Below are 23,006 nucleotides of genomic sequence, written 5' to 3' on the forward strand. Positions count from 1 at the left end.
TTTATATATTGATTAATATTTATTCAATAATTATTTCAGATTTAGAGTTAGGTTGGTAAGTTTTTTATGTTTTTAAAGAAGTCTCATGCTCACAAAGGCTGCATTTATTTGATTGGAAATATAGCAAAACCGTAATATTGTGAAATAATTTTCGATTTTAAAATGTAAAAATTTGCATTTTAAACAGTTTTCTATTTGAACATATTTTAAAATGTAATTAATGTAACACAAAGCTGAATTTTCTGCATCATTACTCCAGTCTTCAGAAATCATTCTATTATGGTGATTTGCTACTGAACATTTCTAATTATTATCAATGTTGAAAACATTTGTGCTGCTTATTAATTTTTTTAAACTTTGACTTTTTTTTCAGAATTCTTTAATGAATAGAAAGTTCAAAAGAACAACATTGAAATATTTTTTTTGTAATTATAAATGTCTTCACTGTAATTATTGATCAATTTAATGCATCCTTGCTGAATAAAAATATTAATTTCTTTAAAAAAAACTTCCTGGCCCCAAACTTTTGAATAGTAGTGCATATATAATTTTAATAGATAAATGTCCAGAATTTCATAAATACTTTTTTAATTTATTACATTATTATTATTATATACAAAATGTCCAGAATTTATTTTTAATGTATTTTTCTCTCTTAATTGTTCTGTATTACATTTCTATGCTTATTTATTACACGCATTCTCCCATATAATTATTTATTGTTTGTTTGTTTAGTGTTTATTCACAAAATCAATTTCTATATTTAATTATTATTATGAATATTCCATATTATTTTATTCTATTTATTTATTCCCTTATTTATGTACTTATTTTATCTTTGACTTTTTTGCTAAAACCTCACTGGATGACACCGACCTCTAATTGTGTAGCTGGTCCACTATAGTCTCCTTTAGAACGACTTCCTGAAAACTCAAAAAAATCAACCGAGTTTCTCACCCCCATGCAGAGGCAGCGGGGGGTGGAAAAGAGTGACCGGCCCATATTTATCAGTCTGGGGTTGAACAGAGTTGCACAGCAGGGGAGCGGCATGCCTTTGTCCCGCGGGTCAGAATAGTGCAAGAGGAAGGTGAATGCAGCGACTAGACTGCATTTGTGAATTATGTAAGTGCGGATGTGCAACAGTTTGTCAAAACACATTTGTGTTAAGGTTACTTCTGTTCCTCCCAGCCAACAAAACGCAACTTCCATGTCCTTTCACGAAGGCTGCGGGGTCGTAAAAGATCAAAGCAAACAGGGTTGCCTCTAAGAAAAACTGAAAACTTACTCATAGCTGTTACTAATTTCACTTCCTTAACTCATAAACCAGTCTTTTTGTTCATCTAACCTTCTTGCTTTTTTCAGAGCAGAAACATCTGGGTTTGTGAGAAATAGAAACTTTTGGAACTGGTCTGCACATTTCCTGTGTGAGGAGATCGAACTTTTCCTCCCCTTTTTCATGTCTTTTCCATCGCTCTGCTGGGTTCTGCTGCTCTGCTTCAAGGTAGGACGTGAGAAGCAAATGCAAACAGGCACGATTTTAGTGTCTTTTGTTCAGATCCCAGCTCTTTAGCTGTCTTTCAGGCTCTGTTTGTGTTTTGCTAATGGTTCTTTGTGGTTTTCTTCAGCAGGGGGGCAGTTGAGGGTAAACCTCTGCTGTTTGAGGAGGGCTGAACTGTTGTTAGTCTGCACACACTGAAGGAACTACAGGCCAACTGTGGATTCAGCTGTAGGTATGTTATTCTTCTCCATCCTTGGTTATGGGTTTTTTTAGACTGATAAAACATTGTAAAACAGGATTAAATTCGAATGCAAACCTTTTTCCCACTGGTTTTGAACACGTTTATGAGTTCCCAATCTCTAAAAGCATTCTAATAAAGTTCTACCAAGAGGTTCAGGCTGTTACTTCTTCATTTGTCTGAACATGTTAGTGTTTTTTAACATCACGAGTGTGCAGTGTTAATGCTGAGTCATGTTTAAACATGCAGGTTTAAAATATCTAGATGAATTATTGGAGCTCAAAGCTTCTCTCGAATGTCAAAACATTTACATAAACCATAGAAAGAGCATGTTTGCACCATGAGATAAGAGTGTAAAACATGATGATATGTATGCATTTGTCCTTTAGCCCATTTAAGATAGTAGGCTATTCAGTGATGAAATGTGCGATGTGTCCAAAACCTTTCGCATGGATCAAACCTTTGGCTGATAGCACCTGTGGTGTGTTTGGATATATAGAAGGCAACAACAGTACTGATGCTTGATTCCATTTTCAGCACCAAGGCAGTGTGAGGCAGATTAACCCCTTCTTTCCCACATAGTTTTAGTTTAGAGTAAAAGTTTAAAAGTCCCATGTAATTAAAAATGGACTTTTGAGGCTCTTAGACTGTGTTAGTTTTGAGACAGTGCAATTTTAGTATTATTAATATACTGTTACTATTTTAGTTATTTATATACTATATTGATTTAGTTTTTTATGTAGATTTTCTTGTTTCATGTTCATTTTAATTTTAGTTTAAGTTTTAGTAATTTTGTTGTCATTTTTAGTATGTTTTTTATAAATATTTTTATTTAACATTTTTTATTCTAGTGTTTCATTTTCATTAACAATTTAAGTTTGTCTAGTAATATTTTTATATGCTTTTTTCATCATGTAATATTTATATTCAGCTTTATTTATATATAGCTTTATTTATTTCAGTTTTTATTTTTTATTTTATTCTTTGTCATTTTTCATGTTCTTGTCATTTTTATTAGTTTTTGGGTTTATATATTTATTTTTAGCTTTAATTTATTTTTATTTCAGCTTTTAGTTTTAGTACTTCAGCTTTTTTTAAAACACACACATTCCAAAAAAAATATTTTTACAACATAATAAAATAATATTATCTTTTTATAATATATTTATAATTTATTTTATACAATCAAAACTACATCTAAATTAACAAAAATTATCATAATACCTATAAACTTAGTTAACAATAAAAACACTGCTACTCCTACACTGCAAAAAAAAAAAATCCTATTACTTTTGTTATATCTGTTTTCCATTTAAAATATTTTAAACAAATAATATTATATATATATATATATATATATATATATATATATATATATATATATATATATAAAAAAAACCCAAATTTCTTACCAAAAAAAAATTAATTAAGACCAAATTTAAACCATTCGTGGGCATGCCCAAATTTCTGACCAGGTCCTATTGGGCAGTTTTAGGTCACCTTTAATATTGTTCTTAAATATTCATGAATCTAAGATTTGTAGCATTTAATACTACTTTGTTGGTTTATTTTTCTCATTCCTCATTTTCATGCAGCATACTGTTGGAAATGAGAGCAAGTTCATTTGAAGAGAATTATCTTGGAAACCAAGCAACTGAACAAAAAGATGGGGGTGGACATCTTTGCTTTGACAGTGTTCACCTTGAGTCACCTGTGGCCACATGTCCAAGCTTCAAGTGTAGTTTAGTTAAACACAGGGCTTGGGGTAGCCAGAGGCCAGTCGGTATTTGTCACGGCTGGTGAACTTCAGTTCCACACAGATGGGGTATCTGAGGCCTGTAAAGTCGAAGTAGTGCTCACTGAACCCATCACACAAAGAGTGGGGAAACTCACTCCTCAGGTAACAAAACAAATCCAGAATTTAACTTATGCATTCTATAAAATGTGTCAGTAATTGTTAATTTATCATTTTTCAGGTTTTTGACTGCCAGTTCTTTCTGGATGAGGTGAAGTATGTTCACAATGGCAGCCCACTTCTAGAAGAGGACACTGTCATGCTGAGGGTCTACAGGTGAAACATTATGTGGTCATTATTCTTGTCCAGCACCAACATTTTATGGCTGTTACATCAATTAGGGCTTTTGAGAGCTGCAAAAATCCTATTTCCTTGTCCACCCTCACAAAGACTTTTGCTGAGACTGTGCTGCTAAAGGTTCATGTGGTAGAACCTCAGAGGAGCCTCACAGAGCTTGGTAATGTTCCTCTAGTGGTTTCTGAGTTCTACGGCCTTTCCAATGCCAACAACAGCAGTGTCCTTACCTTTAAAAACCAGCCTGAAGTGATCTGCACGGTACATCTTCTCAGCTCTGAGATCAACATCCCAATGCTTGGTCAACTGGTCACTGAGGATCCTGAATCAATGGTGGCTTCTGAGCCTGGACCGAGAAAAGGTATACCAAGTGTATAATGAAGCTTTTTAAAAGCTTTTGTGCATCAATTAATGGTCATGTGGCAAAACCAGCTAAATCATGTGGCACAACCAAGGTGTAGAAAAGAAACAGGACCTTCATGACTGTGTGTTAAGGTCAATAAGTCTCTTAAAATATAAAATAATTTGACCTTTTTATGACAAGGCAAAGTTAGTAAACATTGTAAAATGTCATGAGGTACAACACCCATAAAACATTATTATTATGAATTAATAATTCTTTGTATAATTTTTTACCTTGGAAAAAATGTATTAAAAATACTTTTTTGAAAAGAAAAATTAAAATGTAGGCTATAGAGAAATAATGTAATGTGGTGTGTCATCCTAAAAACATAATTTTTATGAATTATTATAAATTCATTATATTGGGGAAAAAAATGTTACCTTGGAAAAAGTAAATTAAAAAAAAATTTTTTTTGAAAACAATTATAATGTATACGGATATAATGTCATGTGCTGTGACACCCTAAAAATAGTTTTAAAAACTTTTTTTGAAAATAATGGTTACACCACATTACATTTATTTATTTTTTTTGTGGATGTGGAGTAATTTTTTTTAAACCCCCCGAAACCAAAATGAATACAAAGAACATATTTCTAAGAATTTCTCATCTGCATTCAAACTTTTCAAGGACGTCGTACTGGAATGACCTGCCCAGGAAATAAAGCCTGTGACCACAACACAAGAGAAGTGTTTGAAAATCGACTGCGTTCGAGTTCCTCACTTCAGGTCTAAAGTACCAGCACCTCAGTCCTCCTTCACCTGAGATTGATTACATCCCAATCAGGGTGGAGTTTAGGGACCAGACTTCCCGAGCCATGCTGGAGGTAAAACACATCTGAATCAGTTTGTATGAAAACATTACACAATCCACTGAATCCTCTCTTTCTTTTACTTTCTCTTAGTCTGAGAGTATCTGGATACCTGTACTGATCCAGGGGGCCATGCAGAACCAACCCCCCAGTGCTGCCTTTATGTCTGCATTCATCCTGGAGGTAGATCAGTTCATCCTCATTCTCTTGATCACTGCTGCCCTGGATGCAAAAGATGACGAGACCCCTCAGGCCTGGCTGATCTTCAATGTGACCAAACCTCCAGCGGAGGGATATATAACTCATTTGGATGATCACACCAAAACGGCATTCTCCTTCTCATGGCAAGATCTGAATGAGATGAAAGTTGCCTATCAGCCCCCAAACAGCAGTCACACACCCAGGAGGAACTATGAGGTTAGTGAATGCCTATAAATTGATGTACAGCGAGGTTTTGCAGGAGAATGTATTTTTTTTCCTTATCCAAAAACCATCCCTTTTAGTCTAGCCCAGGGGTTTTCAGACTTTTTGATGGCATAGACCTCTAAACAGGATGATCTCTATCCTTATATATTTGTGTGTGTGTGTGTGTGTGTGTGTGTGTGTGTGTGTGTATTATTATCATTATTACAAATATATTATATAAATACCCATTTATACCAGAATTGTTATTGTTAACCGAAACTGTTAAAAGTCATTTTCATGAACTGATATTAAAATAAAATATTAGCTGAACAACTTGGCAACTAACTGAAATAAAATAATTAAGTTAAGTTGAAGTCCTAAAACTGGAATAAAATACATTAAAGCTGAATAGAAAATTAATAAAAATGGGAGCACATAACAAAATCAATCAAATTTTAACTAAACTTAAATCTAATTCTAATTATTAATACATACTATAATAGTAAATAAATAATACTAAAATAACACTGTTTTATATTGTGGAAAAGATTATTATAAATGTGTATGTTATGTATATTCATAATATTATAAATGTGTAAAAGTATTTTAAAAGTATTTTAATTACTGTCTTATTGCATTGTATTTTTTTATTGTTGTTGTTTGTATCTTATCTGTAAAAAGAATTAATTAATTAGTATTTATTGTGAATTCCAACCAGTGTTTGGAAAGAAAAATGATTTGTCATATTCTATAAAAAAGAATGTCAAATTTAATCAAATTTAACTTCATTTATTTAGTTTTTTACTTCATCTGTTGCCCAGATGGAGTTTCAGGCCATCGATGGCTCATTTGTGCTGAGTCCTCCTATCTTAATGCATATCTCTATCTGCACTGCAGAGACCAACGCTCCTCAAGTCTCATGGAACATGGGTAAATTAGAGGATTAACTAAAATAGATAATCTTCTTAATAAGAGACTGAGGCTAAACATCTCTATTCTTACAGGGTTGGATCTGCTGGAAGGCCAATCCAGACCAATCACATGGGAGCACCTACAGGTTGTTGATAACGACAATATAGATGCTGTCACCCTTATAGCTATGGACAGCCCACTTAATGGACACTTAAGTGTTAGAGGTAAAGGATTCTAATCAGTCACCACTCTGAAAGTAGAAAGCAATCCAAATGTAATTTCCATGACCTTTTTCCACTGATGTGTCATAGTCTCATAAAGTGAAACCCACTCTTTTAATCCTTTTCCATCCATGTGGTAACCATCCTTAATGTGGGCATCATTCATGAAACATATGTCCGGTGGCCTGCATGGGTTTGCTAATCAGGTACAAAATGCTTCGGCGACACTTTGCCAGGGGGCGTTGACCAAAGATGTCTTTAGAGCCGTAGCGGCTGTCTTTCCACTCCAGCAAACTTTTGTTTGCACAGACCCTGAAAGAAGCAGATTGGAAAGGCTTATGGCATTTCATGCCAGATGTCCAACACAAGGTCATTTTTCATTCATCAGATGATTATTTTAGAAAGCTTTGAGAACTGGTGACAATCATTTGTCTATCTGAAAAGTTTTATCCATTGGAATATTCCAAAGTAAGAAATTAATGGGATAGTTCACCCAAAAAGACAGTCAAACATATTTGGAATAACATGAGGTAAAGCAAATGATGATGGAATTAAAACTTTTAATCCTTGGTTTCTTTGAAGGAAAGGCAGAATTGTTATTTCAGGGATTGAATGGGATGTTTTGCTGCATGCATTCTCCCATGGAAGCTGCGGTAAGTTGTTTTTGTGTTTCCTGGTTTGGAGGATTTCCAGGCCCATGGCCCCGTTCCTTGTCTCATTCTCTGACAGAAGACCACCTGATCAGCAGAAGCCTCCAGCCTACTCAAACAACAGCTCCTGCTTTAAGCCAAACCCTTCATTTAATTGGTGTTTACGTTTTTGAGGTTGACGTGTCGCTTTGTGATCCCTATTGCTGAGAGCAGAATCGTCCCATAACGTTGGCTCCAAATCCGCTTCAAAAGCACCTCATTTTACTACAGGATGATTGAGCTAAACAGCAATATCTGGTCCAGAATGGACCGGTCTCTCTTGAGAACCTAGATGGGGATTGGGAATTGCTCACATAGACCTCAAACTCAGGGACTCCGACCCTTGGGATAGTCCTCAGTCAGCCTTCGGCCAAATGGAAAGCTGCCGCCCAATGTCCTCTTCCGTCGAGTATCTATATGGAGACTGTTTTTTTTGGGCCTGCTGCCCACAGCCACCTTTGGGCCCAATTACTTACTTGTTTCTGCATTGGACTTGTGGCCATTTCTCCCTAAAAAAGTTGCTAATTAGGTTTGCTGTGCAACCAGTCATCATTCAATCTGTCTGGTGACCTTGCCTTTCTGCCTCCCTGGCAAGCAGGAGAAGCTTAGCTTCACGGTGGGCAGCAGCCATTGCCTGGGAAGGACGCCATCTTTCTTTTTCTTTTTCCGCAGTGGGAAGAAGCCAGAGCCAATGTTTGTGCCTTCAGGCAAAAAACAAAACTTATTTTTCACAATTGCATCGAGCCAATGAATGATATTGAAAATGTTATCACATTATGTTGACTACTTGACTTAAAGGGATCAATCACCCAATGAATGACGGTGGGGTGCAAAACAACAACATTGGACCCCAATGAATTTCATTCTATGGGCTAAAAAAACACTCAAACATTTCTGGAAGTTTTCATAGAAGAAAGTTAGTTTTACAGGTTTGGAATGGCATAAGAGTGAGTAAATGATTCCAGAATTTTCATTTTGGGGTGAACTATCTCTTTAACTTTCATTTCATTCATCAATAACATTGTCTTCCAAATCACAGATGGCCGCCATAGCATCAGACACAAATTCCCCATCTACGTTCTTCCAAAAGACGACACCCCTCCTTTTCTTATCAATAACATGGCCTTTGAGGTTCAAGAAGTTGGCACAGTAAGGGCTGAGGAGTACATGCTGATGGCCTCAGACTTGGACTCCAGCGACGACTACATTAAGAATAAGCTGATTACTTTTCCCAGAGCAGGACAGCTGGTTAAGAAGTCCTCTCCACATGAACCAGGTCAGTTGGATTTAATAGGTTATATTTCTCATCTGAGGTGCCTTACGATATATGGTGTAATGTCAACCAGGTGTCCCAGTGAAGAGCCTCCTGCAGAGGGACCTGTTTCAAGGTCTAATCTACTACAAGCACTCAGGGGAGGAAGTATTTGAGGACTCATTTGATTTCATCCTCTCAGATGTCCACCAGCCTCCGAATCTATCAGACAGACATGTAAATTTGTATCTGTTTTTATAATGAATTCTGTTTCAGTGTGATTACTTATAACCAAAATATTCTTTCCATACCTCTTCATCCATAGACTGTGGTGATACATGTGTTTCCAGTGAAGGACCAGTTGCCTGAAGAGGTTTCCGAAATGGTTTGCTCCATCAAGGTGAAGGAAACCGAGGTTGTTTACATCACTCAGAGCCATCTGCACTTCAGAGACACAGAGCATTCAGATACTGACCTTATGTATGTGATCATTCATCCCTGCTTTACCCTCAAGAAACACCAGGTATGCTTTTGCATTTCCTCGCTATGACAGTAACCATTTTTATTCATTTTTTAATTATTATTTTTATTTATAAAAATTTAGATAATATAATACATTTATATATTAATATATAGTAAATACATTTATATTTAAAAATGTGAAATAAAATACTGATCAAAAAGTAAAATAAGTAAACATTATATATATATATATTATTATTATTATTATTACTATTATTATTATTATTATTACTATTAAGAAGAAGAAAAAGAATATCGATCCTTTCATGTATATTTAACAGGCAGGCTGTTTTATACTGGGAGCACAAACTCCATGAAAAAAGATGCAATGGTTCCAGTGCTTAAGTCCTTTACTCAGGTCTGAAACATGCACACAAATAGGTTTTCTAATGTTGTACGCTATTGTAATACTCTGAAATTTTAGTGCAAATAACATGCCTCTTCAGTTAGATATTGTCTTTTTTGTCTTCCACAGCATGCAGTGAATCACCACAAAGTGGCTTACATGCCTCCAATAGAGCCCGAGCCTCTCTTTGTGCAGTTTGTGTTTTCTGTGAGTGACCAGCAGGGCAGTGCTCTAACAGGTATCACCTTTAACATCACAGTCATACCTGTTGACAACCAGGCCCCAGAAGTGAGTTTTTAATTTGCCATCAAGAAATGAACCAACAGGGTACCAAAAGTTTTAAATAAAAAAAATTATTAAATTTAATTTCCCAAACCTTCTTTCATAGATGTTCACAAACTTGTTGAGGGTCGAGGAAGGTGGTGGTAGTTTCTTGATGGAGGAGCACCTGCTGGTGCAGGATGTGGCCAGCTCAGAAGATCAGCTCAGGGTTCACATGAAGACTCAGCCCCAACATGGAAGACTGGAGCTGCAGGGCACAGCAATGCTAGAGGGAGACAGCTTCAGTTTGCAGGTATGAATATGGTGTCAGGTGTCAGGTATGAATATGAAAACTGTAGCTAGAGATTATTTTTGTAAGGTAAAAAAATTTGGCTAGAAAATCATGTCTTAAGAAAAACTGATGAGGATGATTTTATGGTCTGTACATTACAATAGATACATTAATGATGACTCTGAGACCCTGAAGGATAGCATTGGTCTTACTATCACAGATGGAATCAACTCTGCATATGGAATGCTTTTAGTTCAGGTGATTTTCTGTTTAAAATATAGTATTGATGTTTGGCAAATTATATTGTATTTCAGTGCAGGAGCATTCCCTTATTAAAAAAAATATTTCCTTAGTGCTTTTTATTTGCATTTTTGATTAGATCCTGTTTGTGAATGACAAACCCCCACAGTTAGGCTCCGACTCGAGGGCTTAACTGTCCTGAAAGAGGGGGGTCAGGTCCAGATTACGGTTGAGTACCTCTGTGCTACAGATGTTGACAGCGAGGACACTCGGCTAACATACATGCTTGCCAGAACACCTACATGTGGGGTGCTGCAGCGAAACGGGGTCACTGTGGACAAGTTCTCCCAGCTGGACATGCTAAATGGGCTCATCTACCTGCACACAGGTTATTACCAAGATAGGAGGCTAGTTAGTGAAACTTAATGTCACTTACTGTAGGCATGTTTTACACATTCTGCACCTGTGAGTGGGTGTATCACACAATATACTGAAAACACACAATAAAATGGTTTATTAAGAATGACAGGCTTTCCGTCATAATATTAAATAATATAGAGAAATACCATCAGCTTGTTCTAATAAAATTCAGGCTGATACTGATAAGCCAAATTATTTAAATAATTATTAATACTAAATCATAGTAATATGTTTTTATATAAAATATACATTTTTAATATTTTTAATCTTACATTGCATTTTTTTATTTGCATTATATAAGTTATATAGCTTAGTTTATCTTTTAAAGATAAACTATTAAGTGAGCATTAGATGATGCCAAATGTAATCTAAATGTACAAATGGAGAAATGAGCATGCACAATTAAAAGAAACAAGTAATATTGGCTAATATGGTAACAAAAAATGTCCGTCGCAGAAGCAGGATGCAACAGGCAGGCTTCATAGTGAATGTCTTATGACTGAAAGTACATTAAATGTATTTTTTTGTGAATTAAATGAACATAAACACATTTCCCCATTCACTAGGTGGTGAAATTGGACCAGATCCTGTTTTAGACACTGTCACTCTCATTGTGTCAGATGGAGAGGCTGGAACAATAGATGGCTGCTGCCAGGAAGATGCATTTCCCCCACCCGTCCCCCTGCATGGCATGCTACCGGTCTATGACCTCAACATCACTGTGATGCCCGTCAACAACCAGGTCCCAACCATAACACTGGGTAAACATCTACCACAGGGCCTGTAGTAAATCTCTTAGTGGAGATAAGACATTTCGAACACTGGTGCTGCATTGTGTTGAGGGACCAAATGGATTAAAAGATGCTCTCTAATCTAGTTTTAATCACCAGAGCATTTGGCTAAGGTGTAATTAATTCATTGTAATGACAATCCGCTTAAATCAAGCAATAAAACAACTAGGAATTTTCAAGGCAGGTGATGGACTGCAGCTTGGTGAATGAATCACTTAATCGCGGTCTCGCATACCCAGCTCAGAGAGTGTGGCTAATGCAAGTGTTTCGTTCCCACGAACGTACGTTTCAAAGCAGGGTGTTAGAGACATCTTGCCAGGATGGGGATTTCACTGTTAATACCAGAAACTTTGCAGTTATCAATGAAGGACAGTGACCAGAGCAAGACAATTAGCAGAAGATGGCAGCTATGTAGGTGCTGGTGGGACGTCCATAGAAAATCCTAGCATGCTTGTCATCGGTGTATGAGTGTCGACAGGCATACACACAGCTGGTTGGGATTATAGAGAGAGAGCAGAGCATGTGTGGCAAAAAAGCACAGTAGAAAGAAATACATCTTCCCGTGAGAACAACTGGACAATAGGGACATAGAGGAGAAGACAAAGGACAGGCCCGCATTTGGAAAAGACAACACGTCCATTGTGTCTTCTATCCCTTTCTCATTCAATCACAATTATAATCTCCTAATTCGGTTAATCCCCATCGGACAAAAAGAGGATTCTCCAATGTTGCCACCATGCAGTAGATCTGGATTGGTTTGTGAGGAAAAAATAGTCATTTAATTAATTTGCATTGAATAAAGACGGGTTGGCATAAGAGTTTTAAGCACAGGAAAATGAGGGAAATCCAGCTCTTGCCTTGCTACTGGACGAGTTTTATCACTTTTACTCCAGACTGGTGGTCATTAATTCCTCCCCTTGTTTCAGAGCTCTATCCAAGCACAACCTCATCAGTGCCCATTCTCCATTCATTATTTATCAGTGCAGTAAATGGAAGCAGATGCCAGTAAGCATTGGCATGATGGCTTTATCAACACCCAGGTGGCAGCAGGCTGGCCGAAAGCCGAGCGAGAGAGCAGGGGAAGAGAGGGAGTGTTAGTGGGGTGGCATAGCAGGCGTGAGGAAAAAGGGGAGCAAGGGGAACTGCTTGTAAATGAGAGGAAGAAGAAGAAAAATAATGAGATGCACTCTTGAGAAGGAAAAAATAAGCATGCTTCTGTGAAGTCACATTTAGTTCTCTAAAATAACATCTCTATGATCAATGACAATATTACTACTACTAGTAATGCTGTATATTGTTTCAGCAGGAAACATGTTTGTGGTAGATGAGGGTGCCAGTGCATGTCTGTGTGGGGGGGTGTTGGAGGCATCTGATCCTGATAGTCATCCAGACCAGCTCATGTTTCACTTGGTGACCCCGCCACAGTATGGGTTCCTGGAGAACACCCTTCCATCCCCTGGCTTTGAGAAAAGCAATGCTGGACTCCGAGTGGGTCAGTAGTATTCCTGTAAACGTACCCAACTATTGTGACTATGCCAAGTAGGATGTGTTTTTGGATTAACATCTATTGTTGTTCCTGGAACAAAATTCCTGTCAAACAAACATTGTCTTCTAACCCTAAAGCTAAAAAGTTACCTCATTTATATACACCTAAAGGGATATTTTACCCAAAAATGAAAACTGTCATAAACAAAACAGTTCAAGTATACCATTTAGGGCATTAAGAGACAGAATTACAAAACAAGCCCTGAGCTACTATCCCTAAATATTCTAAAATCCAAAAACATGTCCTACTTGGGAGAATCACGATTTATCTTTTGTGTGTCTTGTCTTGTGTTTCAGATCGCTAAAGTCATATTGTATAAATAAAGTTTCTCTCAGCCAGCGCCTCCTCAGTTCGGGTTTCATCAACTATGTCCAGTCAGTGCACAAGGGTGTAGAGCCTACAGTAGATTTCCTTACCATCACTGTCAGTGATGGGATTCAGCGATCAGCACCATTGCTCTTCTACATCATCATCAACCCTACCAATGATGAGATCCCATCATTGCTGCTTAGCAACTTCACAGTAAGATATACTTTTTGGAGACAGAATTATCCAATAAGCAAACTGTCTCCTAACTATTGTCTTGCCCTGCACCTTGCAATAGTTCATGGAGGGAGGGATGAAAGACCTCAGTCCTGATATTCTAAATGCAGTGGATGTTGATATTTCAGCAGATACTATTACCATGACCATCCTGGTTCCCCCAGCCCATGGCACACTTCTCAATGGCATATATGGTCTCAAGATGAATTGCCACTCCAACAAACCTTAGCAATCCAGTTTTTCACCTTACAGGAGCTACAACAAGGTCAGTTTTTGAATCTGTGTGATCGGTAGTACCACAAACTTTTGCCCCCTAACTTTCGGGGTACTACTATCTGCTTGTTGAGGATGGCTGTGAGGACAGAGTCTCTTCCCTGGTCCAGCCACCCCTCAGTGCCATCACTGTGGGTATCCAGGTTTACAGAACAGATTTTCCAGGAGACAGAGGTCACAGAGTGCCTGTGGTGCTTCTGCTTCATCTGCAAATCTTTCCAATTGCTCTCTGAGAAATTAAGTCACAGTGCATGAGGTACTTTGGTGACTGCACAGCTTTGATTGTTAACAAGTGATAAAGAGCTAAAGAAACACGGTTGATCAGGTCACTGACAAAATGGAGCATGTTCACTGGTGTCCTTCTTGGTAGTAGTGGTAGAACCAGCTATATCTGTCCAAGGCTACCAGGAATCAAGTACCTAATGACTGTTATATTCTAAATCTCAGTGAACAGTATTCTTTGATTTTTTTCTCTCTTGTGCTGATCCATTGGAATGAAGATTATGTATATGCACGACGACACAGGAACCCTCAAGGACACTTTTACCATACAGTTGACAGATGGTGGGCACACAGTCCAAGCTACTGCGTGTGTCCACATCATACCAGTCAATGATGAAAAGCCATGGCTACTAAAGTAAGGATGCCCTGGGACAAATTCAGAGCCAAAAAGGCGGATGAAATCAGGAATGGGGGAGGGATTTTAGTGGCGGAAACAGAAACAGAAAGGGGAGGCTGATCCTGGATAGGGTTTAGGGAAGAAGGGGTCAACACAACCTGTGCTGCACATGTGGCTATGGATCTGTGTCTCCCTGATTGAGTAACTGGGAATTAAATTACATCCTTGAGTAAATTGCTAATGTCTACTCCATCCTCTTCCTCCAAAATCAGCAAGATCTAAGAGTGTGCATGTAAACTCCACAACAGCAGAAGTAATGTGTCTTTTTGGCAGATGCCTGCTTCCTTGTATTAAAGTCCTTATGGATTAAGATAACAGGCCGGTCCTGCTTGTGTTCCTTCCTTCTAGAAGCAGATGTTTGTGTATTTATTTAATTAAGACTCTACACCTTAACATTCAGACTCCAAACCATCACCATCTTTGTTCTCAGAAATGCAGGCATTGACATTGTAGCCCTGGAAACAGAGTATCAAAACACAAAAAACACATTCATCTCCAGTGTAGTGTTGGAGGCAGGGGATCATAACACTCCCAACAAACATCTTCTCTACATCCTCAATGCAGGTCCCAGATTTGGCCAACTTCAGCTCAGGGTTAGCAAGAACGGATAGTCCTTTACATTATTACTTAAGGATAGAATACACTACACAATTTTTAAAATCTGAACAGATTTTGAAGCACTAGGCATTACACACTTGCAGACTTTGTAAATTGTTACAGAGAAAATTCGGGCATCATAAACTATGGAGAAAACACAACACCTCCACAGAGTTTCTTCATCTCTGTCCGCACTGTTGAAAAGGGTAAGTTTTATTTTGAACAAAATAAAATAACTATAAAACTATCAGGAACTTGGCGTGGCTCAAAAACAGCACTTTTACATTTAGTTTTCATTCTTGAAGCACCAGGGTTATGAAGTTTGGCAGATCCAATGCCATATTTTGGCCATTCAAAATTTGTCCAATGACATTATAGCACTGGCATAGTGACAGACCAATTTACATTTAGTGACTCAGTGATCACTGCTTTTGTTTTTCCCTCAATCAAAGTCCAAGAAAAACAGCTTTGTTGACAGATTAAATCTGTGCATGTATAATTAAAAACAATGGCGCTCCCTATGGCCAAAATGACTTTGCCAGTTGGGTGAACATGGAAGCATGGCAGCCATTGTCTTCTTGGCTTCATTCTGGCTTATCCTGGAGGAACAGAGGTGAGAACGTTCTGCTTCAAAGGATGAACCACCTTTAAATGCCCAGCATGAATTATTAACAGAGCTAGGGCCAAACATCTGTAGCCCCAACCCTAGATCCCAGCACTGTCCCTGCTGTCACAAACAAATCTCATACAACATCAATAAGCTTACTTGCACATAACTTGCTTTATCCATAACATGTTTACATTCTTAAAAGCTTTACATATATTCATGTATCAGCTTCTGAAATCCAATTGACCTTCTTGCTGCATACAGGTGAAATTGCTCTAATCACTAAACCTGTGACCTTGATGGAGGGAGAGTCATTCTGACCACTGACATTCTGATGGCCACAGATAGTGGAAGCGAGCCAGATGAGCTCATATACACTGCATCAGTCCCACCTGAACATGGTCACCTACACATGGTCCAAAGTCCAGGGATTCCAGTGCTTTCCTTCTCCCAGATGGATGTGGCTCATGCTACACTCATGACAACAGCCTTTTTGCTGACCATGATTCTTTCAGGTCAGTGGTTTTCATTGTTCTTTTTAGATTGAATAGACTTCATTTATACTCTATGGCAAAATGCACAGATGCCATTTTTGCTCATGCCCATTTAAATTCACTCAAGACAAATTCAACTGTTTTGACATGAGTACCCACGTCAAGGTGCACTACACTATATACATTTGAATGAATAATATATAACATTATATAAATTGTGCAATTTAGTTTAGCCCACAGATGGCAACACCTCAGTATTTTTAATATAAAATTGAAAATTATGTACGCAAGTAGCAAGAGACAGGCAAAATGAAAAGGATAATTTTTGCTTCGTTTGCATGGATTTCCAGCCAATTTGGCAGCAGCCTGACTTCAGTCAGGGCATACAGCTGAGTTGACCTGTGCTGCCCTTCTTGTGTGAATCTTTGACACCCAAAACTCTGGCTTGGTTTCATCGTTGGGACATCTGGAGTAAACAAACCTTCCTGAGCCAAGCCTGATGAGGGGCGAGTGGCCCTTCGAAGATGGTAAGGAGTATTCTGTGCCAGTGTGTTCAGTCAGCACAGCATGGGGTGTTATGGGGTCCAATCAAAGCACATGGACACTACAGTGTTAATCATGTGGGGCATGAGTATTTTCAATTAGCAATTCCGACACAATCACAAGAGATTGGGGGAAAACTTGGTTATAATATTGAACGGATTCATTGTTTGTTTTGTGTCTTCATAGCTTGTATTTGTGTTAATGCGAGGCAAAAGAGGCAGGTTGCGACAGCCGGTCTCCCTGATCAGGAGAGACACCCGAGCAAACAACTGTGTGTCAAACTCCAGGCTGACAGTGGAGGCCAAAAGAGACAGAGAGACAGTATTTTCTAGGAGCCTTGTGTCTCCCTCTGCTCTGCTGTGACAGCTGATGATAAATGGCCATTATTAAGAGAGTAATAACTCAGCCTGGCATTGGTTATACGGCTCTAAAAGATCTAGTCAGAGACAGGGAACCCTGGGCACAATTACCGAGCAAATATGGGACAATGGCAATGCCAGATGTTGCACCAGTTTGGCTGTGAGAGTGGACCTGCGTGTTTGGTTGCGAGTCTAGTGCGAGGTGGCAGTCGTGTTGTTTACCATGGCTGGCAATTATCAGCTTCAGGGCAATATGTGTTGGGAGGCAGATTGGCTTGGCAGAGGGTAGAATGGGGACTCGGCTCGACTCGCACCCCTCCCTGTCCCATCTTTCTGCTCCAACGCATCAACGGTGTTGGGTGAGGATAGCAGCTCAGAACATGCTGTAAAACTGACAAGACTTTAGAATAAAGTGATAAGGCATGAGTGTTACAGTGATTTTACAACATTTAAAGGTGTGAGGCCAAACTGCACTAAAAGCAATGTGATAAAAGATAAATGAAATAATGAAATAAAAGATAAATGAAATTAAAAAATAAAAATACTATTATATCAAAAAAAAAAATAATAAAACTAAAACACCAAACAAAAAACCATCAAAAAAAAAATTTACAACCAATTTTCATAATACAGTATTTACTCGATGTGTTCACAAGATTCACTGATGTGCATATGTCAGAATTTTTTTCTACCACTTCAAACAAGGCAGTGAACAGTGTTCACATATAAAAGAAATCCAACCAAATTCTTCCCATTATCTATTCTGACTCAAAATATGTTCTCTCATGCAACTTTGCCGTTACCAACAGTGTAACGTCTAGAAGCAGTACCATTCATTTCACTGCTGTTTTAACCATATCTGCTGTTTTAACAATACAGGTAGGCTGATTATAATTTGAGAACATTCACCCACAACCAATATAAAGTGGGAAATGTTCTAAAATATAAGTAGTTACACTTACAAGTACAACACGCCTACAGAATTACTAATTTATACACTGATTTCAACTACAACCCCTTAAAAAATGTAACATGGTAAACATAGATTACTTCAAAATACTATAGTGATTGCATGGCATTAGGGGGAGGGGCACCTGATCTGTGTAGTGCAGGATGAGTCTTCCATATTTTTAGTCCATTTTACTTGATAAAAAAACTAAACACACACAAACACTAATTTTAAATGTATATATCTCATGAAGGTGAATTCATTTAGGATCACAACATCACATAAAAAAACAATTTCTATAAAAAAGTTTACTAAAAAAAACATTCAACAGGCACGGCTAACCATACAATTTCTATCAGGACTTTTCTGAGGAAAACCATTTCTTTGGTTTAGCCTAGTTAACACGACTGTCAAATAAACAACTTGCATACAAACCGCTGAGCACAGCAGGACAGCTACGGGTTTACAAAGCGCTCCCGGTTGAATTGCATGTTAACGAAGAGGCTTTGCTGGCCAGGTGCTCCTGCAGGTCCGGTGCCATTCACCATGTCATAGCGTCGCTCTCTCGAGGCCGCAACACGATTTAATATTCCACTGACGCGGTCAGCGAAGCGGCAAACACGCTGGCCAGCACTGCCAGCCCTGTGTTACTGAGAGAAGACCGCTCCCGCCAGAACTGGTGAATCAGCCGAAAACTTTGTTTGCACCCCGCGGGGGCGCGCACACCGTCACTTGGCTGAAGATGAGCATTGCTTACTTGAGCCAAAATGTGTTTTTGATAGCAGAGGTTTGGAAACCCTCTCAAATTATATATAAAAATATATATATATAAACTAAAATTTAATTATCGTCATACATGTTTTATAAAAATGTATCCTATTTTATTTTATTTATTTATTAATTTTTGTTTGTTAACAAGTGAACACATGGTTGGTTTTAATTCATATTTTAATTGTCTCAATAAAAGGGTATTTCTTTTATGAATATCAAAACTGTTATTTTTATTGTGGCAAATTGTCACATGTGGTTAAATGTTATATGGTTATAAATGTATGCAGTTTATTAATTAGAATATTTGTGTGCATAGGCATTGGTTTAATATTATGTAACTATGTTTTCTTATTCATTCTTAAATAATTATTTTGCTTTTTAAATTCAGCTGAAGAGCTTATAAAAAGGTGGGGTCTTTCTCCTGAAAATAATTGTAAAGAAATTAAATTCATGATTAAATTTAAAATTAACCTGAGAAATATTAATTGGAGTGTTATAGTTATACTCTATTTAATTTATAATAACATTTTATTTAAAACAAAAAAAAAGAGAATCCGGTGAATTTTTTTCAAATTGTGATGTTTTTCATTTTTAAATTCTGTATTAATGCTAATACAATAAAATAAAACGATTTTTAAATAAATGTAATAATAAAAAAATAATTAAATAAGCTATGTATTTACATTTAAAAACCAAGAAAAGATTAATGAAAAGGCAAATACACTCGAAATAATTTTTACAAGATTTAAACTTACAGTGATTTGGTTTAAAAATAAACCTGAGAAATATTTATTGTCGTGAAAAGTGACAGCTATTTTTCCCTAAATAATGTATATTTATTATGTTTATAAAAATATTTCTTTTAAAAATAACATTTAAAGGTCCTCATTGTCAAGGCACTTGATTTTTTTTAATGAATCTCACTTAAAAATTACATTTTTGTTTTTTTCATTTTTAAACTTTATAATACTGTTTATAAAATAAAATAATTTGAATAATATATAACAAAAATATTCAAATATTTATATATAGATTTAATCCACAATGAGCAATGGTTATGAAATGAATGCTTTCCCAGTTATTGGTATTTAATGCTTCCCTCTAGTGGTGATGCAGCATGAATGCAGTTTTACTGTTCACTCTCTGTAGATTTGACTGAACTATGCCTTAATTTATATCTTCACAGATAGAGATACTGGACAAGATTCCACCCAGTATTATAAACAAAGAGATTCCAAGTACTGTGGAGAACCTTCTGGATGGCAAACAGGGCATCTACATCACCTCCAAAGAGCTGAAAGCCTCTGATCCAGACAGTCCCGACTACACACTGGAGTTCACCATCACAAGGCCTCCACACTTCGGTTACCTTGAAAATGCCCTCACAGGCAGGTGCATGGGTCACGGATGGTCCAGAATGTCATTTTAATATGCACAGATTGTGACCAGATTATAATGAATTTTCTTCGTATTATAGGTGCCTATATCAAAGGACGCTTTACCCAGAAGGATCTGGAGCAGAAAGCGGTGCACTATGGCATAACTGCAGATATGGAAGTGACAGCGGACAGCTTTGAGTTCCAAGTCACAGATCCTGCAGGAAACACCATGCTGCCTGAAGTGTAGGCCTATTTATCCTCTTTTATTGATCATTTGTTTAGATTTCAGTACATAACCTTTACTAATATGTGCATAGTTATTGAATGTCAAAGGTGCATATCTAACTTCATCAACAGAAAAAAATTAATGAATAGGACTATTTCTATATTTCTAAAATTAGAAAAAGATATTTCAACAGTGTTTTGTTTACAGTGGCTACCATTTTGAGAATAATCAGCTAAAAGCTATGCACTTACTTTCAGTAACCCACTAAGTATCACACACTTAGGGTGACAAATATGCCTGCAAATTTCTGACATTACCAACCTAAAACATAAACATTTTAACCACACCAGCAGGTGTCAGTACAGGTCTAAGATTGCTTGAAACTGTTAATAAGTTTTACAAATGACTAGCTGAGCTCTTAATGTGATTTTATAATAAGTAAAAAAAAAAAAATTAATGCAACATTTATATATATATATATATATATATATATATATATATATATATATATATATATATATATATATATATATGAATTTTATATATTTTTAATTTTAAAAATAATACAAACAAATATATAAAATAAATATTTAATATATAATACAATAAAAATAAAAATGACAATACAAAGAAATATTCCATTATATCAAATTATACTCATATTTTAATATAACCAATATATTAATTATATAATATTATGTATTTATGTATTAATATAATATTATTGTTTTTCTATCAAATATTGATTTCAGTAAGTCATTTGGATTTGGCGAAATGATTAACATTGTCATAAAATATAAATCATAAATATATAAAATAATACAAAATAATAATGCATTACAAAAATGTACAATATAAATTATAATACAGAGAAATATTTCATTACCTCTTAACCTTGATTGTGTATTGTATTTATATCGATCTTTGCACACACACACACACATACATTAAAGGCCTAGAGATTATTTTTTAAAAAAAACTTCTTATATATTACTTTAACACGTATTTCTATCAACTTAAGAATTCAGTTAGTCATTTAATAAAATGTATCTGCATTTTTATAAAATATAAGTCATAAATATATACAACAATTTACAGTAATGCAATAATAAAAACAATATAAATATAATAATAAATTATAAAAATATCTTAAAATAAAAATAGAAATACACAGAAATACACCAAGGAAAATAACAAAAAAAAAAAAAAATGGAATAAGTAGGATAGTTGACAGCTTGTATTACACCTTTCCAAATATGATCTAGATTCTGTCTCAATTCTAGTCGATATAATTTCAGACCCAATGTGATTCTTGGCTTTTTCGACTGCCAACACAGGATGGAGTTCAGGTGGTCTCGTGTGGAGCTTTCTGCTTCCTGTTATCATGTTTTTTGAGAACGCAGGAACTCTAGCTGTGCAGGTGGTGCACAGTGGGAACAGCAAAGATCCGGCGTACATCGGCATACAGGTGCACTTAACTATCTGGACTAATTTTACTATCATGCATAGATTAAAGGGATAACTCCACCCCAAAATGAAAATTTTGACGAACGGAGCTTTTACAGGTTTGGAACGACATGGGGGTAAGTGATTAATGACAAAATTTTCATTTTGGGGTGGAGTATCCCTTTAAGTTTTAGATGACTGAAAGATTGTATCTTACAGGTGGAAGAAGGAACAGCCAAAGTGGGGAAAGATTTCACTCACAGTTCTGCCAACCTTTGATCCAGGTGCTTATCACTTCACTTCACTAAACAGAAAATATTTCCGTCTTCCAGGTCAGTGTATTCCAGATGAACTTATTGTTGAAGAAGATGAGAAGTAACATCCTTTTCAAAGCCACCACGCATCCCTGTACCACCCTTACTTGAGGAATACACTCCAGACCCAAGGGGCGGAGTCCTTTGGGAGAATTATCCACCAAGAGGGGATGTCCCATATCGCACACATTTCAGCCATTACACCGAGAAACAACATTAGTAGTAGTAGTTGATCTAAAAATCTAATTTTGTTTTTAGGCACATCTTTCAGAGGTGGACAAGAGAAATCAAGAAAGAGTTTGGAGAGTATGTTTTATTTTTTGTTCTGCCATCTTTTTTTGTCCTTTGCTTAACTTCAGAGTGTTCAGTAAGGTTTATTTATTTAGTAGTAGTAGTTCATTCATTCATTCATTCATTCATTCATTAGTGTTATTTAGTCAGTTAGTTTGTTTGTTTGTTGAGTTAATTATTTGGATATTTTTTTTGGTTGCCTTCTCTTGTTTGGTTGTTTGCCAAATGTTATTATTTTTTTATTTAGCGTTAGTGTTATTTATTTATTTATTAGTATTAATTTGTTTGTTGTAATATTTAGTTTATTAGTAATATATTTTTGTATTTATTTATTTGTTTATTTATTGCTTAGTAGTTATTGATTGCAATATTATTAACTTATTAATATTTATTTAGTAGTAGTAGTTGTTTGTTGGTTGATTGTAGTACTGTTTCTTTAATAATAGTGGTATTATATTTATTTATTTAGTCATATTATTTGTTTATTAGTAAAAGATACACATTAGTATTAGAAATATTTATTTAGTATGTTTTTTATTTAGCATTAATTTTGTTTATTTGTTTATTGGTTGTATTTTTTATTTATTTGGTGGTATTACCT

At 36.2% G+C, this 23,006-nt stretch overlaps 1 pseudogene; it reads left to right on the forward strand.

Moving 5' to 3' along the window:
- The first annotated feature begins 950 nt into the window (after positions 1 to 950).
- Positions 951 to 22,334, forward strand: LOC109047556 (annotated as a pseudogene).
- Positions 22,335 to 23,006: the final 672 nt, after the last annotated feature.

This window comes from Cyprinus carpio, chromosome A22 (assembly GCF_018340385.1).
Source record: "Cyprinus carpio isolate SPL01 chromosome A22, ASM1834038v1, whole genome shotgun sequence".
Lineage (NCBI taxonomy): Eukaryota > Metazoa > Chordata > Actinopteri > Cypriniformes > Cyprinidae > Cyprinus > Cyprinus carpio.